The sequence below is a fragment of the Mauremys reevesii genome, linkage group 23 (genome assembly GCF_016161935.1).
Source record: "Mauremys reevesii isolate NIE-2019 linkage group 23, ASM1616193v1, whole genome shotgun sequence".
NCBI lineage: Eukaryota > Metazoa > Chordata > Testudines > Geoemydidae > Mauremys > Mauremys reevesii.
The window spans coordinates 19,100,105-19,119,978 of NC_052645.1; the positions used below are offsets into that span (position 1 = coordinate 19,100,105).

Below are 19,874 nucleotides of genomic sequence, written 5' to 3' on the forward strand. Positions count from 1 at the left end.
AGGGATTTTCAATTAGCTCCAGTGTCCCTCCTGCCCCGTATCCCCCTGAAATTTCATATTTCTGATTAATTCAATGACTATGAAAACCAGTTTGGCTAAAAATAAAACCTTCTTGCCTCCAGTCAAACATCCCTCAAATAATTTAAAATATATGTAGGTGCAAACCAATCCTGGATCAAGCTTATCTACTAAAGCAAAGGAATATTAAACTAATGATCAGGAAGAAAGGTATCAGAAGACAAAAGACAAAGAGGGGATAGTTGTATAAAAATGGAAATTATGTAAATTTGATCCCCTTTAAGTGGCCAGCTAAAGCTTAAAATAAAAACCTATTATTAGCTCTCAATCCCGAGTAACATTCAAACATAAGAGGGGGCAGAAAGGTGATCCTCATTCTTCTGACATTCCCAGCATGTTGATTCTCATGGAAAGACTCTACAAGCAACTCGGGCGATAGGGCTTTTCACAAATGTTTGCAGTAAAAATCATAAGCAAGTGTGACTCACCTCATTCTCGTCTTGCTACAAGTTTGGCACTAGGGCCAGGTTCATGTGATGTTTAGCCCGAGTGCACCCATGGGGTTAGATTTAAGGGAATCTCCTGTCCCCTCCCCGCAAAAAATCCCTCCCAGATGAAACACTGCTGTCATCCCTGTTTTAAGATTCTGAGCACGTGCAGAGCTGGTACATCAAGCAAGAAGCCTGGGAGAGGAAGCATGAACCCCAGAGAGAGCGACAAGTTTGCACAAACCCCTATGAAGTCAAGCCACCGAGTTTTGCCCAGACCTACTTGTGAATAGAGCCTGCAGAAGAACGGTAACATTTTCTCATTGAAAGTTTTTTTGAATATTTTGGGGAAAAGTATCAAAATGTCTAATTCTCAAAGTTCTAAGCAGCTCTTCCCAGGGTTCCTCCAAAACCAACCGGGGACGAGACTAGATGATCTCTCGAGATTCCTTCCAGCCCTACATGTCTATGATTCTCTACTGTGTGTTGGTACAGTGCCTAGAACAGTGGCTCTCAATGTTTTTTTTACTGGTGACCCCTTCCACCCAGGAAGCCTCTGAGTGCGACCCCCCCCCATAAATATATAAAAAAAGTGTTTCTAATTTAACACCATTATAAATGCTGGAGGCAAAGCGGGATTTGGGTGGAGGTTGACAGCTCGCTACCTCCCCATGTAATAACCTCACGACCCCCTGAGGGGTCCCGACCCCCAGTTTGAGAACCCCTGGCTTAGCACAACAGGCCCTTGATCTCAGTTGGAGTCTCTATGCATGACTGTAATACACACAGTTATGAGTCTTGGAGGAGAATTCTCCCATATCTCCCAGGTCCTGGAAACAGCAAACAAAGAGCTCGGTTTTGGTTTTGGTTGTTTTGTGAGTGTGTGTGTGTTTGGGGGTGGGGGTGGGGTCCCTGCACCCCCTCTCTCATGATTCATGTTCTCTCCAAGTGCCACTGGCGTGGCCCCCAATGAAGCTGCTGCAGCTCATTTCCGTTGGGAAACTTTCGTTTGAACAGCAGGCATGCAAAGTCGGCTGCTCAAACACTTCCTTTCGGCCCCCATGATGAGAGAGCCAGGTGACATTTGGAGGCACATAAACCCCTGTAGCTTCCCTGTCTAAATACTTTGGATGGTCTATTTCCAAGGCACATTTCGATTCGTTCTACAGGTGAGTGTTACCTCTATGATTTTGTACTTTGAGGCATTTGTGCACTGATGGGGGGAGAAAGGGAAACATTGCTTAAAAATGCCACTAAGGAAAAAAGCAGGAGACCAAGCATTTTGGGTTAACCCCTTTTCTGAAAAAGGAAGAGATGGGCAATTGCCTGAGTTGCCTGAGTAAGAGGGAGGAAGCCGTAAGAGAAACGGCCAGTGATAATCTGAACACATACATGAGTGAAAACTAAAAACAGAATCCAAAACCAGGCGCATGCAGAATTAGGCCTTGTCCTCAACACGAGTAAAACCACGCTACCTCCCACCATCTCTATTGGAAGCTGTTGTTGCTCGCTGGGTTCTAGCGCGACTTCTGCAGAAGGACGCGGAATGTCCCCCTCCTCAAGAGGGATGTTAGGGCCACATTCTAAAATGTGGCTAGAAGACCCATCTACACTGCAAAATCCACTGTGTCAGAACTTACTTGCTACATGAGTGCAGCACGGTAGGGTTTTGCACTGAGCTAAACTGTTTTAACTCTGTCCCCAACTGGGCTATGGCCCTACCAATGCCCCACACGTTTTTCCCACACTTTGCAACCCGCTCTTGTTTTTAGTCCCTGCTACAGCGTATGGAGCAGTAAGACAAACGGAGTTGGGCGGACCTACCTTCATAGTTTGCCTGGAAGCCTTGAGCGCTGACGGCATAATCGCTGACGAGCCATAAAGATAACACAACTCCAGTGCTCACGATAGGAGCAGGCAGCTGGAAACCTGTTAACCTGAAAGACACCAAGAGAAAGGTTATACTGGCAAATACAGGACAAGCCGGCAAGTCTAGGAAGACTTGTACTCACAGGGACAGCTGCCACCTTGGCCAACATAGCAGGGACTGAACCAGGGATTTCCAAACCTAAAAGCATGAGCTTGAGCTCAAGCATCCATGTCTATTTATCTAGAGCTACAACAGACCCATATCTCTGTGGATTGAGCGCCAAGTGAAACCTCTTACACACTTACCAGTGGCTCTTACACACTTACCAGTGGCTGTTACCACTTCCTTCATTATCTACATTAACAGCCGTCCTGTTTACTTCTGGTCAGATTTTATATTTGCCATTTTGTTCATGGCAAAACAGCTGCATAACATTAAAAAAAAAACCTCACACTTTCTAGAAGGTACAGGGAACATAACCATTGTCTATTTATCTGCCTGAAGCTTTTCAAAAAGTGACCTGCACTGCTGTATCTAAGCACTAACCACACTCGCTTAGATTTGTAATGGTCACATATTCTTCCCCCCACATACTCCAAAGAGTGAAGTCCGGACACCAGAGAAAAGGACAGAGTCCACATTCCCAAATTCTCATTCCTGGCTCTTTTTCTGACCCGCGCTGTGACCTAAGGCATGTCACTTAGACTCCTTGTGTCTGTTCCCACCACCTGTGAAATGAGAATGATACTCAAACTTCTGAAAGTCCCAAGGCTCCATTCATTAATATTTATAAAGCACTTTAAGATCTGTGGAGTAAAGGCACTACATAAGCGCCTAGAGTGTTATATGAATAATATTAAGTTGGACTCTCAATCTAAAGGAGCAGAGGATGAGAAGCAATAAAATTGACATTGCCAATTAGCTGCCTGGATTTACATCGACTATTTACTCTGTATGTCTACCAGAGATGAGGCTTGTGCTAGGAGCCAAGTGTTCTTAAGGCAACAGAACTGCCAGCTAACCCCAAAAGGAACTCTCCTCTGGACTAAGCCAATAAAGACATAACGAGCTCATGCTTGACATCAGCAGATCTCAAAGTGCTTTACAAAGGAGTCAGTGTAATTATCCCCATTTCATACGTGGAGGAAGCAGCTTGTGCAAAATAATGCAGAACACCGGAGCAGAGCTGGGACTGAATCCAGAACTCGTGAGTTTCAGTCCAGTGCTCTATCAGCTGAACCAGTGGGTCACCCTAAATGCCTTAGAACAGAGCTGTCAAGATCTTTAGATGACTGACTTCTTGCAAAGCTCTCGTATGCAATATATGGAGGGAGGGATAGAGAGAAGAAAGGGAAGGAGGTTACAGTCTGTGATAAGGGAAAATAGGAGTGAGACAGAGTGCTCCTCCAAATAATGATAATACCTATCTTTCATAAAGCACTTTTTGTCAGTAGTTCGCAAAGTGCTTTATCCCCCTTTTACATATAGGGAAACTGAGGCACAGCATGGCAGTAACTTGCTCAGGGTCACCCAGCAGGTCATCAGTAGCAAAGCTGGAGACAGAGCCCAGTCCAGTTGGAAAGATACATGGAGAGAAGTGACACTCCTCACAAGAGAGAGGTGACAATTGTATCAAAAACATGGGTACAATAACCAAAGCAAGAACAATCTTCCACAACATTGGGTCCTCAGCCTAATTATTTTGGGTTGTTTTGGGTTTTTTTGACAGACTGACTCTAAGTTACAAGGTAATTGTTAATTTTAATACAGAAGTTTGTTCATCAACATTTTTGAATTGGCATTATAAGATCCCAGGCACTAATTCCCTGATACTATATTGACACAGACAGAGAATAGCTAATGTATATTTCTGATAAACAATTAATTAGTTTTATAACTTATAATCCAAACTTGGCTAAGACCATTTACATAATAGATTTACAGAATGGAAAAAAAAATGTTTTTCAACCACTCTCTCGTTAAATTCTTGCCTGCCATTCCCAAAGAAAAATCTAAATACAATCTCTTCTGTCTGATAACACTCAGAAAAATCTGGCTGCTGTAAAAACATGTAAGAAAGAGCAATTTAGCCTATGGAACTCATTGCCACAAGATATCAAGGCCAAGAGCTGAGCAGGTTTCAAAAAATAATTCAATATCGATTCAGATCCTGAGAACATCCACAGTTAACAGTACAGGTGATATTTTAAGAAGTTTTGAAGGGCTATTCAGAATATGAGCCAATCTCTCATTAATGGGGATAGGAAGGAATTTTCCCTTATGGGCAATTTAAATGCCCACTTCAGAGTTTCTTGCACCTTTCTTTGAAGCAGCTAGCCTTGGTCAGAGACTGGGTACAGCATTAGGTTTGAGATAGAAAGCTCTGTCAGGTGTTCTACCACAGCCCCCTAAATACACTCATGACATACAACCATACCTATTTTAAGAGCCCTTTCATCAAGATAATACTAACGATGCAGAGTCATATATAGCATCTAATGTATTTAAATGACCCGCAACCCCATAGCACCTAAGCATGTCACACTCTGTTCAATGTATTTATCTTCACAACACCCTGTGAGGAAGGGCAGCGATATTATCTCCATTTTACACATGAATAATTGATGCCCAGAGATTCAGTGACTTGCCTGAGCTCTCACAGAAACTCTGTGGCAGAGCAGGGAAGTGACCCCAATTTCCCATGGACCACACCAGCATCTTAGCCCCTGCCATCCTTCCTCTCTGAAGGCAAGAAGTAAACCATTAGGGCTGGGATTATTAAAGGAATCTGTAAGAGTTCGGTGACCAACTCCTCCAGACTACTTTGAAAATTCAAGTCTAAAAAACTAATACAGAACCCCCCACACACACACATTCTTGATTTGTCTAAATAGTGTGCCAAAAGGACTGAGCCCTGACCGAATAATGAAACTGGGCATGTCTGCCCAAGAACCTTATTAAAGAGAAACTCCTCAGTTATCACCGGCAAAACCCTTACAGTTGCTAAATATGATAGTCAAGTCTTAACGTAAGCTATGAAATACTGAAGGGCACAGATGTGAATATTTCTGTTGAATAAAAAAATCAAGTTCTATTTTAAAGGATTTGTATCCTTTCACTGTGTATAGATGGGTAGAAAAGTGTGGTGGCTATTTTTAGATTTAATTAGAAGTGCTTATTGAAACCTCCAAGCACTTTATTTGTTACAATAAAGGCACATACAGAAATGTGGAACAATTTTAATGAAACCATGCGTTGCAGATGTCAGACAATTGCATAACCACCTCTCTATATAGACAGATAGCTATTATAGTACCTTGGGAGCAGGGACTAGAACTTTGCACCTTTATCTCCAAGACAGATCTGTATCACCTGAGCTAAAGAAGATCACCCCTTACCTCACTGCAGTAGTAAGTCTTATCTTCTCCATGGGTCCACAACTAGAGGGCGCCATCTAGTATTTTACACTGTCTCCACAAAAAGCCCCACAACAGATAAAAACTCCCTCTTCCCTGACACCTCCCCCACACAAACATTTGCCCCACTTTCTGATGGAAAGCTTAGAACAGTGTCCCCTGAGGGTCAAAAACTCAGGTCACTATCAAAGCCAGGTGGCAGAGCTGAAGACTCTTTGCTGAGTATGCCAGCTCACCAGTCCCCTCCTGTTACACCCAGGTAGGATGAAGCCATTCAGAAAAGTGCTTCAGCTGACTGCAACTATCCTGGGATCAAAAAAGAATAAGGGAATACAGACATTACGCAAGAGACTGACCGCCACCAGCTCATTTCACACAGACCACTGGGCACACAGGGGTGACTTTGGGTCTCATGCCACCGGAGGCAGAATTGTTCTTACATCTGTTCAGCACTAAAATTAACTGATACAAATAAAGGCATGAGGTAAGCCTGCCACTGTGCATAGCAAATCTCCAATCAACCCCTGTCAATATACCAAAAGACATCTGGACTTGCCCCAGCCAGCTTCTTCTATTATTACTTCTGATAATGATGGTGCAGAGTATCAGCAGCTCCCAGGCAGAGCCAAATCCCCTTTGCTCCCGTTTTGAAAATGGGATTTTCAGATTGCAGATGCATAAATGCTGGCCTGAGACTGAATGGCCAATACATCGCAAGGCCAAGAATGGAAAAGCATAGCACATCCAGGGGTACGACACTAAGGGGCATTCTAAATTCTCATAGGCACAGAACCTTTTTGGTTTCACAGCATCAGGATGCAGGAATATTGTGGCACTGATGCTTGAGTGGTGGTTTCTGTCGGATGGAGATGGCAAGAGAAAAGGCTGTTACAACACTTGAGCTTGGGCTCATGTACATTATCTGAGCGTGCTCAGATAACCACAGCTTGCAGCTTTAAGCCCCGTTTCATGGCAGCACTTCAGAACCTGCTTTTCTTTAAGCCAGCATTTAAGTCCGCCGGGAGACAATGGGATTTAAGTGCTATCCTGAATAGGGATGACCTTAAGCATGTGCGTAAGTACTTTCCTGAAGCAGGGCCTTAGAAGGGAAGGATTGACTTGTGCATACGGCACTGGACTAGGACTTGAGAGAACCTGGATTCTGTTCCCAGCTCTGCTACAGATTCCATGTGTGACCCTGGGCACATCACTTTATCCCTCACTAGGAGTTATGGGTTCTCAGTACCACTAAACAAATCATGCCACTTATTTAGGTGCCCACATATTTGCCTAGTATCTATATTTCACAAATGAGACAACAAAGAGGTGAAGTGATGTGCCCAAATTCACAAGGCAATTCAGTGGCAAAGCCAGGACAAAACGCTCAACGGCTGCTTTCCAGCCCCTAGCTCTGCCCACTAGACAAAAACATGCCATTATTTATGTGATCATTCCTGGAACCGAAGCACAGAGAGGAAGGACCTATCAGGTCACCTAATCCACTCCGATATGGTCCCGGTTTGCTTTCTGCAATATATTTCTTTGAGCACACAAGTAGTGTACCTGTCTGCACACGTCTTTGCCACTTTGCATCACCAATGGCTACTTCCTGCCCCTTTCTCTGTCTGTGAGAATATTTCCTAGGTGACTTTTAAAAGTTCAGCCCATCACTGTTCTTTGTTGCACAATGCACATACATATCCCATTCCTCCACTGGAAGGATACTACAGTCACAGATCTATTATGCTAATAAAACGCATTTGCTAGTAACTGCAACGCATTGCAGTAAGAGCCACTACAGAGAAATACTTTTCAACACCTACACATCCTCATTAATGTTCCCATTCACACATTCTTACATAACAAAACCCACTCAGAGGGAAGATTTATTTTTTTTTAAATCACTATCAGCAGCTGGTCACTATAGCAGGAGAGGGTGCAGCTGGTAAGAGATCCTGTCACTTTTCACCCCATGAGCCTCCCCACTACCTGCAATGATGGCTGCAAGGACATCCTTAGGCAATTATTCCAGTGCACATTGCTAGATTAAATCAGACTGGCATTTCTCCAGCCTCCCCCCCAGCATCAGCTGTGGCCAAACCAGAAGTCTTGAGTTTCCTTCAGTTGCAACTTCTTTTCCCCTCGGCTTCGCCAGAGCAGAGGCAGAGGCGATATTTGCTTTGGGAGGTGACAAACACTGCATTTGGAATGGGTTATTAGACTAGGACTTTTTCAGGAATGAAGAGCAACTAGTGCCAGGTTAACTCTTCAGTATAAGCAGAGGGGAAAAAAATGACTAACTGTCATGAAACCGTTTGGGATTCTCATTCCACTTCTGTTCACTGTCACTGAAACCACTGTGGATCAAATCCTGCGGTTCTCCTTCGGTTTTCACTCAGGCAAAGTGTGCAGGGGCTCCACGCGGATTCTGCCGGAATCAGGACCATGTATAAAACGAGTCAGAGCCTCAGGACTCGGCCCAGTTGTTGGGTCTTCCCTCCACCCTGCCCGCATACAAGGGGCAGCCACGTGCTTTCAAAGTGAAAGGCGTCTATTTTAAAATTAAGTGCAAACACCAGGAAAGAAACTAAGTCAAATCTCCAGCTCATAAACCATGGTGTGTGCATCTCCTCTGCAACATGTTACAATGCTGCACAACAGTTCCAGGAGCACACGGCTCTTCGAGCACAGAAGGGCAGAATTTGCCCCCAAACACAGCTACCCCAGCAGCAATTTTTGACACGAATGAGTCATTATTGCACCCGCTGCCCTTTCGTGAGGTCATGCTCACCAATTCCCCGTAGCGTGCCAGTCCTAAGCAAGCGCTGCAAATCCTTCGGTTACTATGGGTCCCTAACTCCTGGTGGGTCCTAATACACTCTCCACCAACTGCTTTCAATATCCCACTCCTCGGATCCCTCTGGGACCTGCTCCCGTCCGCCCCTGCCAGAGACGAGTCACCTTCCCCAGGCACAGGAGAAGAGCATGGGCAGATTCACCTCCTTGCTCACCTAGGGCTGCTCAGCAGGGCCAACACATTACTGACCATTTACAAGGCAGTGCTTCAACCAGGTTGGGGCCCCAATGTGCCAAGCAAACACATAATGCCAAGGGGGAATGCTTCCCAGCCAACCCTGCTCAGCTTGGGAGATCTAAGAAGATCACAGCCAGAAGTGGTACGGCCACAGGCAGTAGGACAGTCTATTCTATGCTAGTTCTTAGATCATCCTCACCATTGTAGTATCTGAGCCTTCGATTAGGGCATTTCAGCAAAATGACTAATTTCAGTCACATATGGTTTCTTCTCTCATCCTTTCGCCGTGGGCAAAATTGCACATGCAGTGGAGTGTTTTCTTTTGTTCAGTTTTCATCCCCACTTTCATTTTGTTTATAATAGGACCTAGGTCATTCACAGCACAGCATCAAAGAGATTTACAAAAGTGGCATCATTATCCCACTTTTACAAATGGGGAAACTGAGGCACAGGGAAGGAAAGTGATTTGCCCAAGGTCACGCAGCTAGCCAGTGGTGGAGCTTGGAATAGAACCCAGACCTCTGGAGTCCAATCCCAGTGCACTATCCACTCGGACACACTTTTAGATCAGCTCTACCATGTGCTACGTGTTCATGTTAGCAACAGCAAAGTGAAAAGTGCATTTGGGAGAGCAAAGAGATGCTGGGGAAGTGGGGAGATGGGGGGCTTAGTTGCTGAGTGACTTCATTCTACAGTCTCACACCGGCCCCTGAAGAATCTCTGCCGTCTGCACAAGGCAAGTTTTACCCTTGCAGTGGTCAACTCCATTGTGCCTGAGGAACAGAGGTGTCGACGACAGTCCTCATCTCCGTCCTTTAAATGTGTCCGTCTCCCCACTTTGCATGCTATGCTATTCCAGTGCATCAAATCTGACTGTGTCATGTAACACGACACGGGCTCCATTTTGCAACACAGGTGCCATAATTAAAACAGCGCACATTCCTTTTCCTGGTAAGATGCCCAACGTCAGCTTGGGCTGCAATCAAAAAATGTTATTGCAGCTGGCAATCCGACACCCTTTACAGCACAAATGGGAGAGAAATGCCTCAGAACCTCTGTGCACACCTCTAATGAAAACCCATTGGATTGCATCATTTAACCCAGCTTTAAATTACACCACATCATACTTCAGTGATTTTTTTCCTGCACACAATTTAAATGCACCTATTAAAGAGAATTTCTCATCAAATAAACCACTCTCTTACTTTTAACCATCTACAGTTAATATGATTGGTGCCAGGAGGGCCAAACTGATTCTCCTGTCTGTCACATTATCCTATGACAAAACACAAGCTAAGCCAGTTGGAAGGAGCTCTGTTAAAAACAGCACCGTGAAGCAAGAGAGGTGGCTTGGAACGTTTGGTAAAATAATGTCTGAATACTAATTCATATCTGAACTCTTTCTTCAGGTGCAAGGCTGTCTCACAACTGATATGAACGGAAGTCAGCCTAAAGCAAAGGTATTTGAAACTTGTATGGAACTGATCCAGAGCCAACCGACATAAGTGGAAAGACATCAGTGGACACTAGTGCACGTCTTACAGGCCTGATTTAACAAGGTATTTAACTTCAAGTGCATGAGTAGTCTCACTGACTGCAATGGGATTACTCATGTGCTTAAATTTTGACGTGGGCTTACATACCTTTCAGTGCTGGTGCCTAAGAGAAGGCATTTTAGCCCATGAGATTTCTCATCTTCTCCAGCAGCAGCATGTTTTCAGCCTTTAGAGCAGAGGGACTGAGATTCAGGATTCCTGGGTTCTTTGCCACCTCTATCATTGACCCAATGCGTGATCTTGGTGCAACTCACAAATCTTCATGCGTTTCTGTTTCCCCATCAGTGAAACCAGGGTAAAATCTACTTCACAAGAGTGTGGTGAGCACATAGGAGTAGTTTAAAACCCTTTCAAACACGCTGGGATAAGATACATGCAGAATGTGATGAAGATATAGAGAAGGGATGAAGTGCTACTGACAGGACAGCACGGATTCAAACTGGAAAAAGCCAGGGGAAAGGTTAGTGTGTATATAATTCCTTAATACTTTGCAGTTCTATAATGCCTTACAACCAAACTGCTTTGCAAGCATAAGCTAATTTAGCCTCACAAGCCATCTTTGAAGTCAGTAAGTGCAGTTAGCCCCAATTCACAAAAGTGGAAATTGAAACACAGAGAGGCAAACTGATACGCCTAAGATCATACAGGGAATCTGTGGCCGAGATGGGACAGCAGCCCCCTGACTTCTTATGAGCCACAAGCCCATCTTTCCACAGTAGGACGCAGCAAGAAAAAAAATCTAGAAGAGGAGCTCCCCCAAGAATGCAGCACATTCATCCAGTGCTGTCCCCAAATGGCAGGTCAGACAGAAACATGAGGGAGCATCTCCAATTCTGTTACGGCTGATAAACCTCAAGGTTTCTTCTAAAGTGCCTTTGGAGAAGTTGCACTGCCTTGGCAGAGAAAGGAGTCATTAGATCAAAGCCTGGCTCCTCAACAGAACAGCTGGGGCTGAGCCCCAGAACAGCTCTTCACATCGGCCCTGGTGCAAAGATCACGCAGAAAGGAATACGAAGACCAATTACCAATGGACAAAGGAACACACAAGGATCTTGGCTAGCTAAGGGACACCTCTTGCCTCCTCCACACCTGCTCCTTTCAGTACACATCTGCAATCCTCATACTTCGCCTGGTGTGCACATGACACCTTCAACAATATCTCACAGCATGTGTGAAAAATAAAAGCAGCCTCAAGAGACTGTGAAGCAGCCCCAGATATGAAAGGCAATGACTGCTCACAGATGTCACGCTCGAGGCTGCTTCGGGGAATATGCCATGAAGAAAAAGGAGGAGCAGATACAACAGAGAGAAGGAAATTTATCTGTCAATCCATTTCATCGTAGATTTCATAACTAGGGGTTGGTTTTCCTTACAGACACTATTACCGGTGTGTTCTGAAAGGTGAAGTACTTTATGGAGATGACAATATCTTAGCATTCAAAGTAATATCTTATCTTTACACAGTGCCTGTCATTCTGAAGGAACGCAATGCCCTTTTCAAATTATGGGCCAAATCCCAGATCCTCTTGGGATCTGGACCTATATTATAAGTGAAGAAAGAAGGATTAGCTTTTTCTTAGTAAACGTCATTTTCACCATATACACAGAATCTGACAAAAATATTTCCATTGATAATAATCAAAATTTACAGGTAGGCAAAGTAAGAAAAATTCTACTTGAGAACCTATTAGAGATCCACTTAAGGATATTTACTTTGTATCGTTTAGCATGTAAGGCTGATACTTTTATAACTATTAAAACATAAATTAATTTTCTGAATCTCAACACCTACTGTAATTAAATAATAGTCTCACCCCCTCAATTTCCTGTCCCATGAAAATTTAAATCAATAAAATTGAAAAAAAATGCTTAAAACCCATAAATTCTGTGCAACTATGAAAATTTAAAGATACAAATTTTAAAAAAAGCTTACAAATACTCTGCTATCACCTGTCAGAATTATAAAAAAAATACAAATTGAATTCTACCAAGCCTCACACACAATCATCTCCTGGGCGAAAGACGACAGTTTATTTAGCTTCATAGAGTGCTATGCAAAAGGAAGTGAAGAATATTCTATCTGCTTCAATTCCATGGTGAATCTGAAATAGGGAGAACACAGTCCTGTGAACTGGAATTTGGCTAGGTGGACAGGCCCTACTTTTGCATACGTAACGTGTTATGACCTCAATCAGCAGAGGCTTTGGGTGGTATCACACACCTGAAAGTTGGCACCTCCAGCAAAACAGTGCCTGCGAGCTCCAGGTGCAGGCATCAGATAGCCTAGGGAGATTAATTTTAGCAATGCCCAGCACCCGGCACCCAAACCTACTGCTGGGTGGTGGCGGCCGGTGCTCTGGAACAGATGCCCCCTTCTAGATGTTTAGTAGCATGCGTTGTGTACCTCTCTAAGCCCACAGACATTCCCACATTTCAAATAGGCCTTCACTAGAGCTGGCAATATAAAGGGCACAGATGCCCCAGGCACAAGGATTCCCACAGTTACAATAAGTCTCAAGCCAACAGTTCCTAGCCCAGCACCTAAGGGCAGCCCGTTACAGGGGTATAGAGGCCACAGTGTCTCATTGGGTTCCTCTCCATACCACCATCTGCTGGCATGCCCTGATCTCCATCCTCCCGCAGCAGCTAATGCCAGCCAATGGTGCATCTCTGCTTTCACGTCCCAATTTCCTGGCCTTCCTTCTGCAGCCATCTCCCAGACTGCTTGCTTTGATTCTCTCCCACATAGGGTCCCGGCCCTGATCTCTGAGCTTCCTTTTCTAGCTATTTGGAAATTAAGAAGCCCTCTCTAGTGGTTGCATGATAACTAGGTAACAGCCCCCTCCAATGGCTTGATCCTTTACCTTCTGCTCAGCTGAGGCTGAGGGAAGGTACCTATGTAAGGAGCCAGCAGCTCCACTGCGTGTATTTCACACATACTCCTACTGCTTTCTCGCTTCAGGGGGGGTTTTCAGCTGCTCTGCCATCAAATTTATTTTTTTCCTCCTCCTGTTACTTTAATTTTTAATAAAACAAGGAATTACAATGAGAAATGTTAGTTTGACTTTTTTTAATATTGGCAGAAACATAACTGATATTTTAAATGCCCTCATTAATCAGCCAAGAAAATTAGCTGTGTATAAACCGAGGACGAAGCTGCAGCGTGCCGCGTCTTGGAACAGTTAAAGGCCAGCGCTGACTGTAAGGCAAAACTCACCAGCACTTACTTAGATGGCTGTACTTTAAGCTGGAGTCCCTGCAAGGCAGGAATGGCGCTCCAGGCCAAGAAAACTCAACCAACTTAAAATGATATTGTAATGACATACAAAGGCACCGTTTCAGTTCAAGTCTTGGAGGCCATTTGTCTTCATGCAATGGCTTCTGTTCCATGTTCTCATGATTAAATGAATCCCCCTCCCCCTCATCACTAAGATAAATTAAATCCATGGGAAGAACCAGAAGTTTAACAAGTGAAACGGCTAGCACGTTGTTTTCAGTGGGGTTTTAGGAGAACTTAGTGCTGGAGAAGGTGGTTTTAGAGCTCAGTCTTGGAAGACACAGAACCTGAATCATGCAATGCACTTATGCTCATGCTTTGCTTTAAGCACACCAACAGTCCAAGACACTTCAGTGAGGCTGCTCATGTGCTTACGTGCTTAAGTGCTGTGGAAGGTGAGGGCCAAAGTGTTCAGCACCTTGACAGATCAAGCCCTGAGACTTTTCAAGACACTGTTTTGTTCTGAAGGGTGGGGTGGCAGGGCTAAAACACAACACAGAGCATACTGTTGATAAGCACTTAAGAACAACATATCTGAAGACTGGAGTTCTCCGTCCAACCACCACGAATCTACCTTAACAGAACCAGTGCAAGTCTGCCCAGCCATTGTGCGGCTCCTCAAGCACACAGGGACCTACTTTTAAGGCTTAAGATCAGCCCACTCTCCATGCCCATTAATTATACTAGAGAACCACCTGCGGGCTCCATCCAAGGTCAGAGGCCCATTGGGCTGGGCCCTGTAAATACACATCCTAAGAAACAGTCCTTTTCCCCAAAAAGTTACAAAAATTAATATCTTCATTTTACAGGCGAGGAACTGACATGCAGAAGAATTCAGTTACTGGCACACATTTACACAGGGAGTCCATGAGGTCCACTAGGGAGTTTGCTATTGATTTGACATGGAAGATGCTCAGATACTGCAGTCATGGGCAGTAGATAAAACCCTAAGATAGACAGTCTGTGGCACCCCCTCCTTAGGCTTCAGAGGTTAAGCTCCCTCCTGAGCCACTATTTCAAAGTGCTGTTTACACAGCTATTTTAGCGGGCTAGATAAACCCCAGTCTGTTGACCCAGGTGGGGAGGCTCGCTTCTGCAGGCTGGAAAGACATACCTAGGCTTTAGTCCCTAGTTTTATTTATTTTTTAATTCTGTGCACAAGACACACATTCAGCTCAAAAGAGAATGCATCACGGGGATGGGTGGAGATGAATGCTGATTAACTTGGCTCATTGGAGCGATTTATGATCAAAATCAAGCTGCTTTTATTTTCCAGTCAAGCTACAAATAGATCCCTGTGCAAACACCTTCAATCATGTGCATGTTGCAAGCAAGCACTACCCAGCAGTTCCTTGTACATTTACTGTTCATACTTCAGAGCACAACTCAAGTCTCCTCTGCTGCCAACCAAAGCCAAGGATCCTATTTTATTCCGTGACACTTTACAATCATTCCGTCTGCCCAGCTGGTTGATAATTAAGTTGTTTTTAAGTAAAATCATCAATTCACTTGCTGCTCACTCTGAATTTGATTATTATATATTTTTCTTAAGAGGACAGCAATGGGCATTACGAAACCCATCATCTCTCTCTGTCCCTTATACTCACTCCCTTCATAGTCAGTCTTTGCCAGTAGAATGTGTCCACTCTGTCTTTACAGCAATACAAGAGAAACCTGCTAGGTCTACAAAAGTCCATACACTGAATCATCACAAACGTTTGGTCAATTTGAACAGATGAAAGGGGATTTGACGCCAGAACATCCACTGTAAATTCAACAGATAGAAAACCAGTGCTGTCTAGTGGGTAACTGCTAGTATGGACCCTGGGTTCTATTCTGTTGCTTACTGACCTTAGGTAAACTGAGGCAGAGAGCGGTTTGCCTATCTGTAAATCGATCTAAATACTTTCCTACCTCAAGAGATTGCAGAGAGGTGGTCATGGTAATGAATGAGTTCCTGGCTATAATTTCCAAACGTGATGGCTAAAGTGCTCTTGAAAATCAGAAGTACCCTGCCTATGAATTTGTCTGTTTTGAGTGTTGCAATTACATCAACTTTCAGATCTTGTTGGTACATTCTGGATGGGCTTGTAAGCTAATCACTTCTCTCCAGCAAGCTCTGCACTGAACTGTTACCTAACAAAGCAATAGTATATTTGCAGCACCACAACCAATTATCTCCTCCACCAGAGAAATAGCATCCAAGCTTCCCAATGCTGGAAACTGCTCTTATTCTTGCTAATCATGTGGAGGGAGGGTTTCGGGGGGCGGGAGGGAAGGGAACCTCTGATTAGATCAGGTTTCCACCAGATAGGACAACCTATTACAGCCTCGATTCAGAAAAACCCTTTAAAACACATGCTTCAGTCTCACTGACTTCACTGCACTTAAGCACCATTTGTGAATAGGGACGTTTTCCTAAAATCTGGCTCAATAGCAGGTGAAGCTTTCTCCTTAATATGAATAACTTTGTACCTCTTCTCCACTTTAATCACTGTGTAGTGTTGTACATGGGGATGTTCTTTCCAGTGCCAAAATTACATTGCAATGTTATTTCAATGAGTCCTCAAGAAGGATCAGACACAAGGGTCAGCACGAGAAATAGGGTGTCACCATATATCCGGCCTCTTCAGGCAGCACCATAGCATTTTTTTTCCATTGTAGAAAACATCAGCTCTACAAAGAAAATGGAATGATTAATCTATACAAGGGGACACTATGGCTCATGGGACAGCTATAATAAATGAAGCATGACAAAGGGGTCCATCGGTTTGAATCCATCCAGGGTTTTTGTTAGCGAGTAAAAGATATTACTAGACATGGTCTTAAAAAAAAGCAGAAAAAAAATTATCAACATTTTCAATTTTCAAATCAATTTCATCAACATTTTGAACATTCAAAAATATTTCATCTGGCTCTAGTTGTCACCTGCAGATGGTTCCTCAGCAGTCTCTGTGGAATTCATTGTGGTTTCTGGCCAGTTCTGAGGGATGGGTATTCACATTTTTTAAAAAATCCTACCATGACAATTAGCACCCCCGAGGGAATGCCAAGAACCAACTGGGCCCTGGAGGCAGTGCTGTCCTCTTTCACCTCCAGTGAGAGTTGAGACAAGGTTCCAGGAGATTATAGGGGGAACCTGCATCACTGATGTCCCTTCCATACTTGTCAGCAACTAAACTTAGACCTGAGTGCTATCACCTAACTTTGTGCCGGTACCAGATGCTAACTACAAAGTTAGCATCTACAGCTGAAGATACTTTCTACTGAGCAACAAGATTCTCTGATTCCTTTACCAGCTGCCTACTTATTTTATATTAGCTACTCCTCACACAGAATCACTCTTAAGTCAACCTTCGTAAACGACAAGCAGCAATTACAGCACTCATTAAATCTATCTGAAATGAAAAATAAGGTAGCTCGTGCTGCTTGTTTTGTCACTTAGCAACATGACATGGAAGATCTTCTCCAAGAGACTAAAACGTCCCATGAGTCTGATCCACAGCCCAATGAAATAAATGAAAAGAATCTCATTGACCTCAATGGGCTTGGGATCAAGTGCTAAGTACATCTGAGGAACTCAGGAACAGATCCTCAGCTGGTGCAAACCAGTACAGCTCCACTGGGAGCTATGCTGAATTCTATTAGCTAAGGCTCTAGCCCATAATGTCTTCTCCCACCCTGAATGCTAGGCCATAGTACATGAGTTCCTCGAGCCCTGGAATGATTTTCCCCTCCGTGTATTGTTGATAGATACTGTAACTACTACTAGAAAATTACCATGATGGAGCTGACCCATGCAATTTCTTTGATGTAACAAGCGCAGTTGCTTCAAAAATTGTCACCTGGCGGGGTTTCTGTGATTGTTTGCCTTGTAATGTTCATGATGCAAATTTCAAAATGGCAACACAATGTACGTTTTTGGATCTGTGGGTGGTGTGATCGCAGGCTTTTTTGAACTGGGGCTGAGCAAGCTGCTACCTGCAGGAAGGCTGAGATTTTCAAGGAAAAATCAAGGAATTGAATTTTAATGAGTGGGGCATCTAAATCCCTTGGGCTATTTCGGAAATACCGTTTTAAGGCTTTGCAAACACTGCTCAATCTAAATTGGAATATGGAATAAAAGCCCATGCTGATATGGCACTGAAATCACCTGCATTTTCTTCTCTTCTCTTTCCTGAGCGTAACTGATGAAGCCAAAAATAATGCCTTTGCTCACCTGACACTCATAAAGACTTCATTAACTAACACAATCCCTAGGGACAGTCACAGGGATCATAAATTGCAGTGTGGATGGATTTCTGTGCTCATTTAAAATGGGTTTTGGTGAATCCCTGCTAGTCAAGTCTTATTTATAGGGCCTGAGGTCTGAACATCCACACCAGATATATTAGTCCTTCACATCTCTCACATCCATAAACATCAGAGGCTGAGTCTCAAATCTCAATAAATCTGATTTTCACGCCAAAATCCATGGACTCAGATTTTTATCTCATTTCTCTTCCACATTCATTTTTGCGTTTACTTTCTTGCGGAGTTGGAAGTAGATCTGTGCCAGCAGTGTCCTTTCTTTCAAGCTGTGTTAGTTACAAACCTAAATAAAAATATATGGAGATATACCTATCTCATAGAACTGGAAGGGACCCTGAAAGGTCATTGAGTCCAGCCCCCTGCCTTCACTAGCAGGACCAAGTACTGATTTTGCCCCAGATCCCTAAGTGCCCCCCTCAAGGATTGAACTCACAACCCTGGGTTTAGCAGGCCACTGATCAAACTACTAAGCTATCCCCTCCCTCCTAAATAAAACCTAAGAAGGAAACCAAGTTTCAGAAGCCTTTTGGTGAACTGGAGCTGACTTTTGGACCTGCCTAGACCAATCCGTATGGAAATCAAGCAGAGCTCAGACGTGGTAGTTTCTGCCTGTTTTCTGGCTCTGTTCAAAATGAAATTCAGGGGCGTGAGCCCAAGTGAATGAGAAAAAAGTTCTCACAAAACTCTGCAAACTCAAAACCATACAGGACTGAACAGTAAGTATCATCGACTCTCTATGTAAATGAAATCTGCTGTAGTATTACCATAATGCCTAAACTAGACTCTGTCTGAGATCAGGACTCCGTTAAGCTAGGTGCTATGCAATCACATAGTAAGAGACAGCCCCTGACAAGCCTACAATTTAAATAGACCACACAAAGAGTGGGGGAAAAGTATCATCATTCCCACTTTATCAATGGGGTAGGCACTGAGCGATTGCGGGTATATGCCTATGCAGAAGCCTCAGGTGTGACGGAAGGCCTGGATATAGACTCTCATCAGCTGTGCTCGAGCTGGCATGCTAAAAAACAGCAGTGTGGACCAGTGGTGGAGCTAACACGGCCGGAGGGGGACAACTCCCAGCCCTCCACCCAATCCCCACCCACCTTTGGTTGTATGTATGGCTTCTTTTCAAGCCAATAGGTATAACTGAAAGATGGCACCTCCAATGACCCATCGCCTCCGGCACTGCTCAAAACCTGGCTTCGCTGCTGGTGCAGGCATTCAGCATGGGCAGTGGCTTGGGCTAGCCATCCAAACCTGGACCCAGGGGGTTGGGTAGGCTTGGACTTGCGCAGCTAGGCTGTGTCACCGGCCCTGCAACAACATCCATGCTGCTACGTTTACTGAGCGGGCATGAGTCTGCCTATCCAGGCGGGGAGACTCGCTCTCAGCTAAAGCCCCTAACTTAAAATTATTATTATTATTAATCCTATTTATCACGATAGTGCCTAAGAGTCGAACAAGAACTGGGCTCCACAATGCTAGACACGGTACAAACACAGAATGGTAGACGGTTCCTGGCCCAAAGACATAATAGTCGAAATAGACAAGACAGACATGGAGTGGGGGAAGTGATGGTAGCATTTAGACAGAATTCAACTCAGAGCCTTAAGACCTTAAAAAGTGAAAATCAAAACATTATCCCCTGACCAATCCTTAATTTGTATAATTCTACACAGTTCCCCACTTAGACAGACAATTTCTGCAGTAACTGTTCTACGCAGTAACCAGCTTGCCTAAAGTATGATAGTGCCTTAAACTAAGTTATGTCAACACCATTCTGGCTGGGAAACACCAAAGCTACGAATCAGAATGATTAACAGCAGAGAAATTGGAGGAACTCAATTAGCATATAAGAATGTTCTTTTTCAAATCACAGGTAGCGATGTAAAATGTACAGT

At 44.0% G+C, this 19,874-nt stretch overlaps 1 protein-coding gene across 1 annotated transcript in view; it reads right to left on the reverse strand.

Annotated features, from left to right (window-relative positions):
- Nucleotides 1-19,874, reverse strand: part of CSMD2 (CUB and Sushi multiple domains 2) — a 607,094-nt gene that overhangs the window by 445,576 nt on the left and 141,644 nt on the right. The window contains exon 4 of the mRNA XM_039511298.1: nucleotides 2,331-2,443. The gene's annotated coding sequence lies outside the window, so the exon portion shown is untranslated. The remainder of the gene's footprint in view (nucleotides 1-2,330; nucleotides 2,444-19,874) is intronic.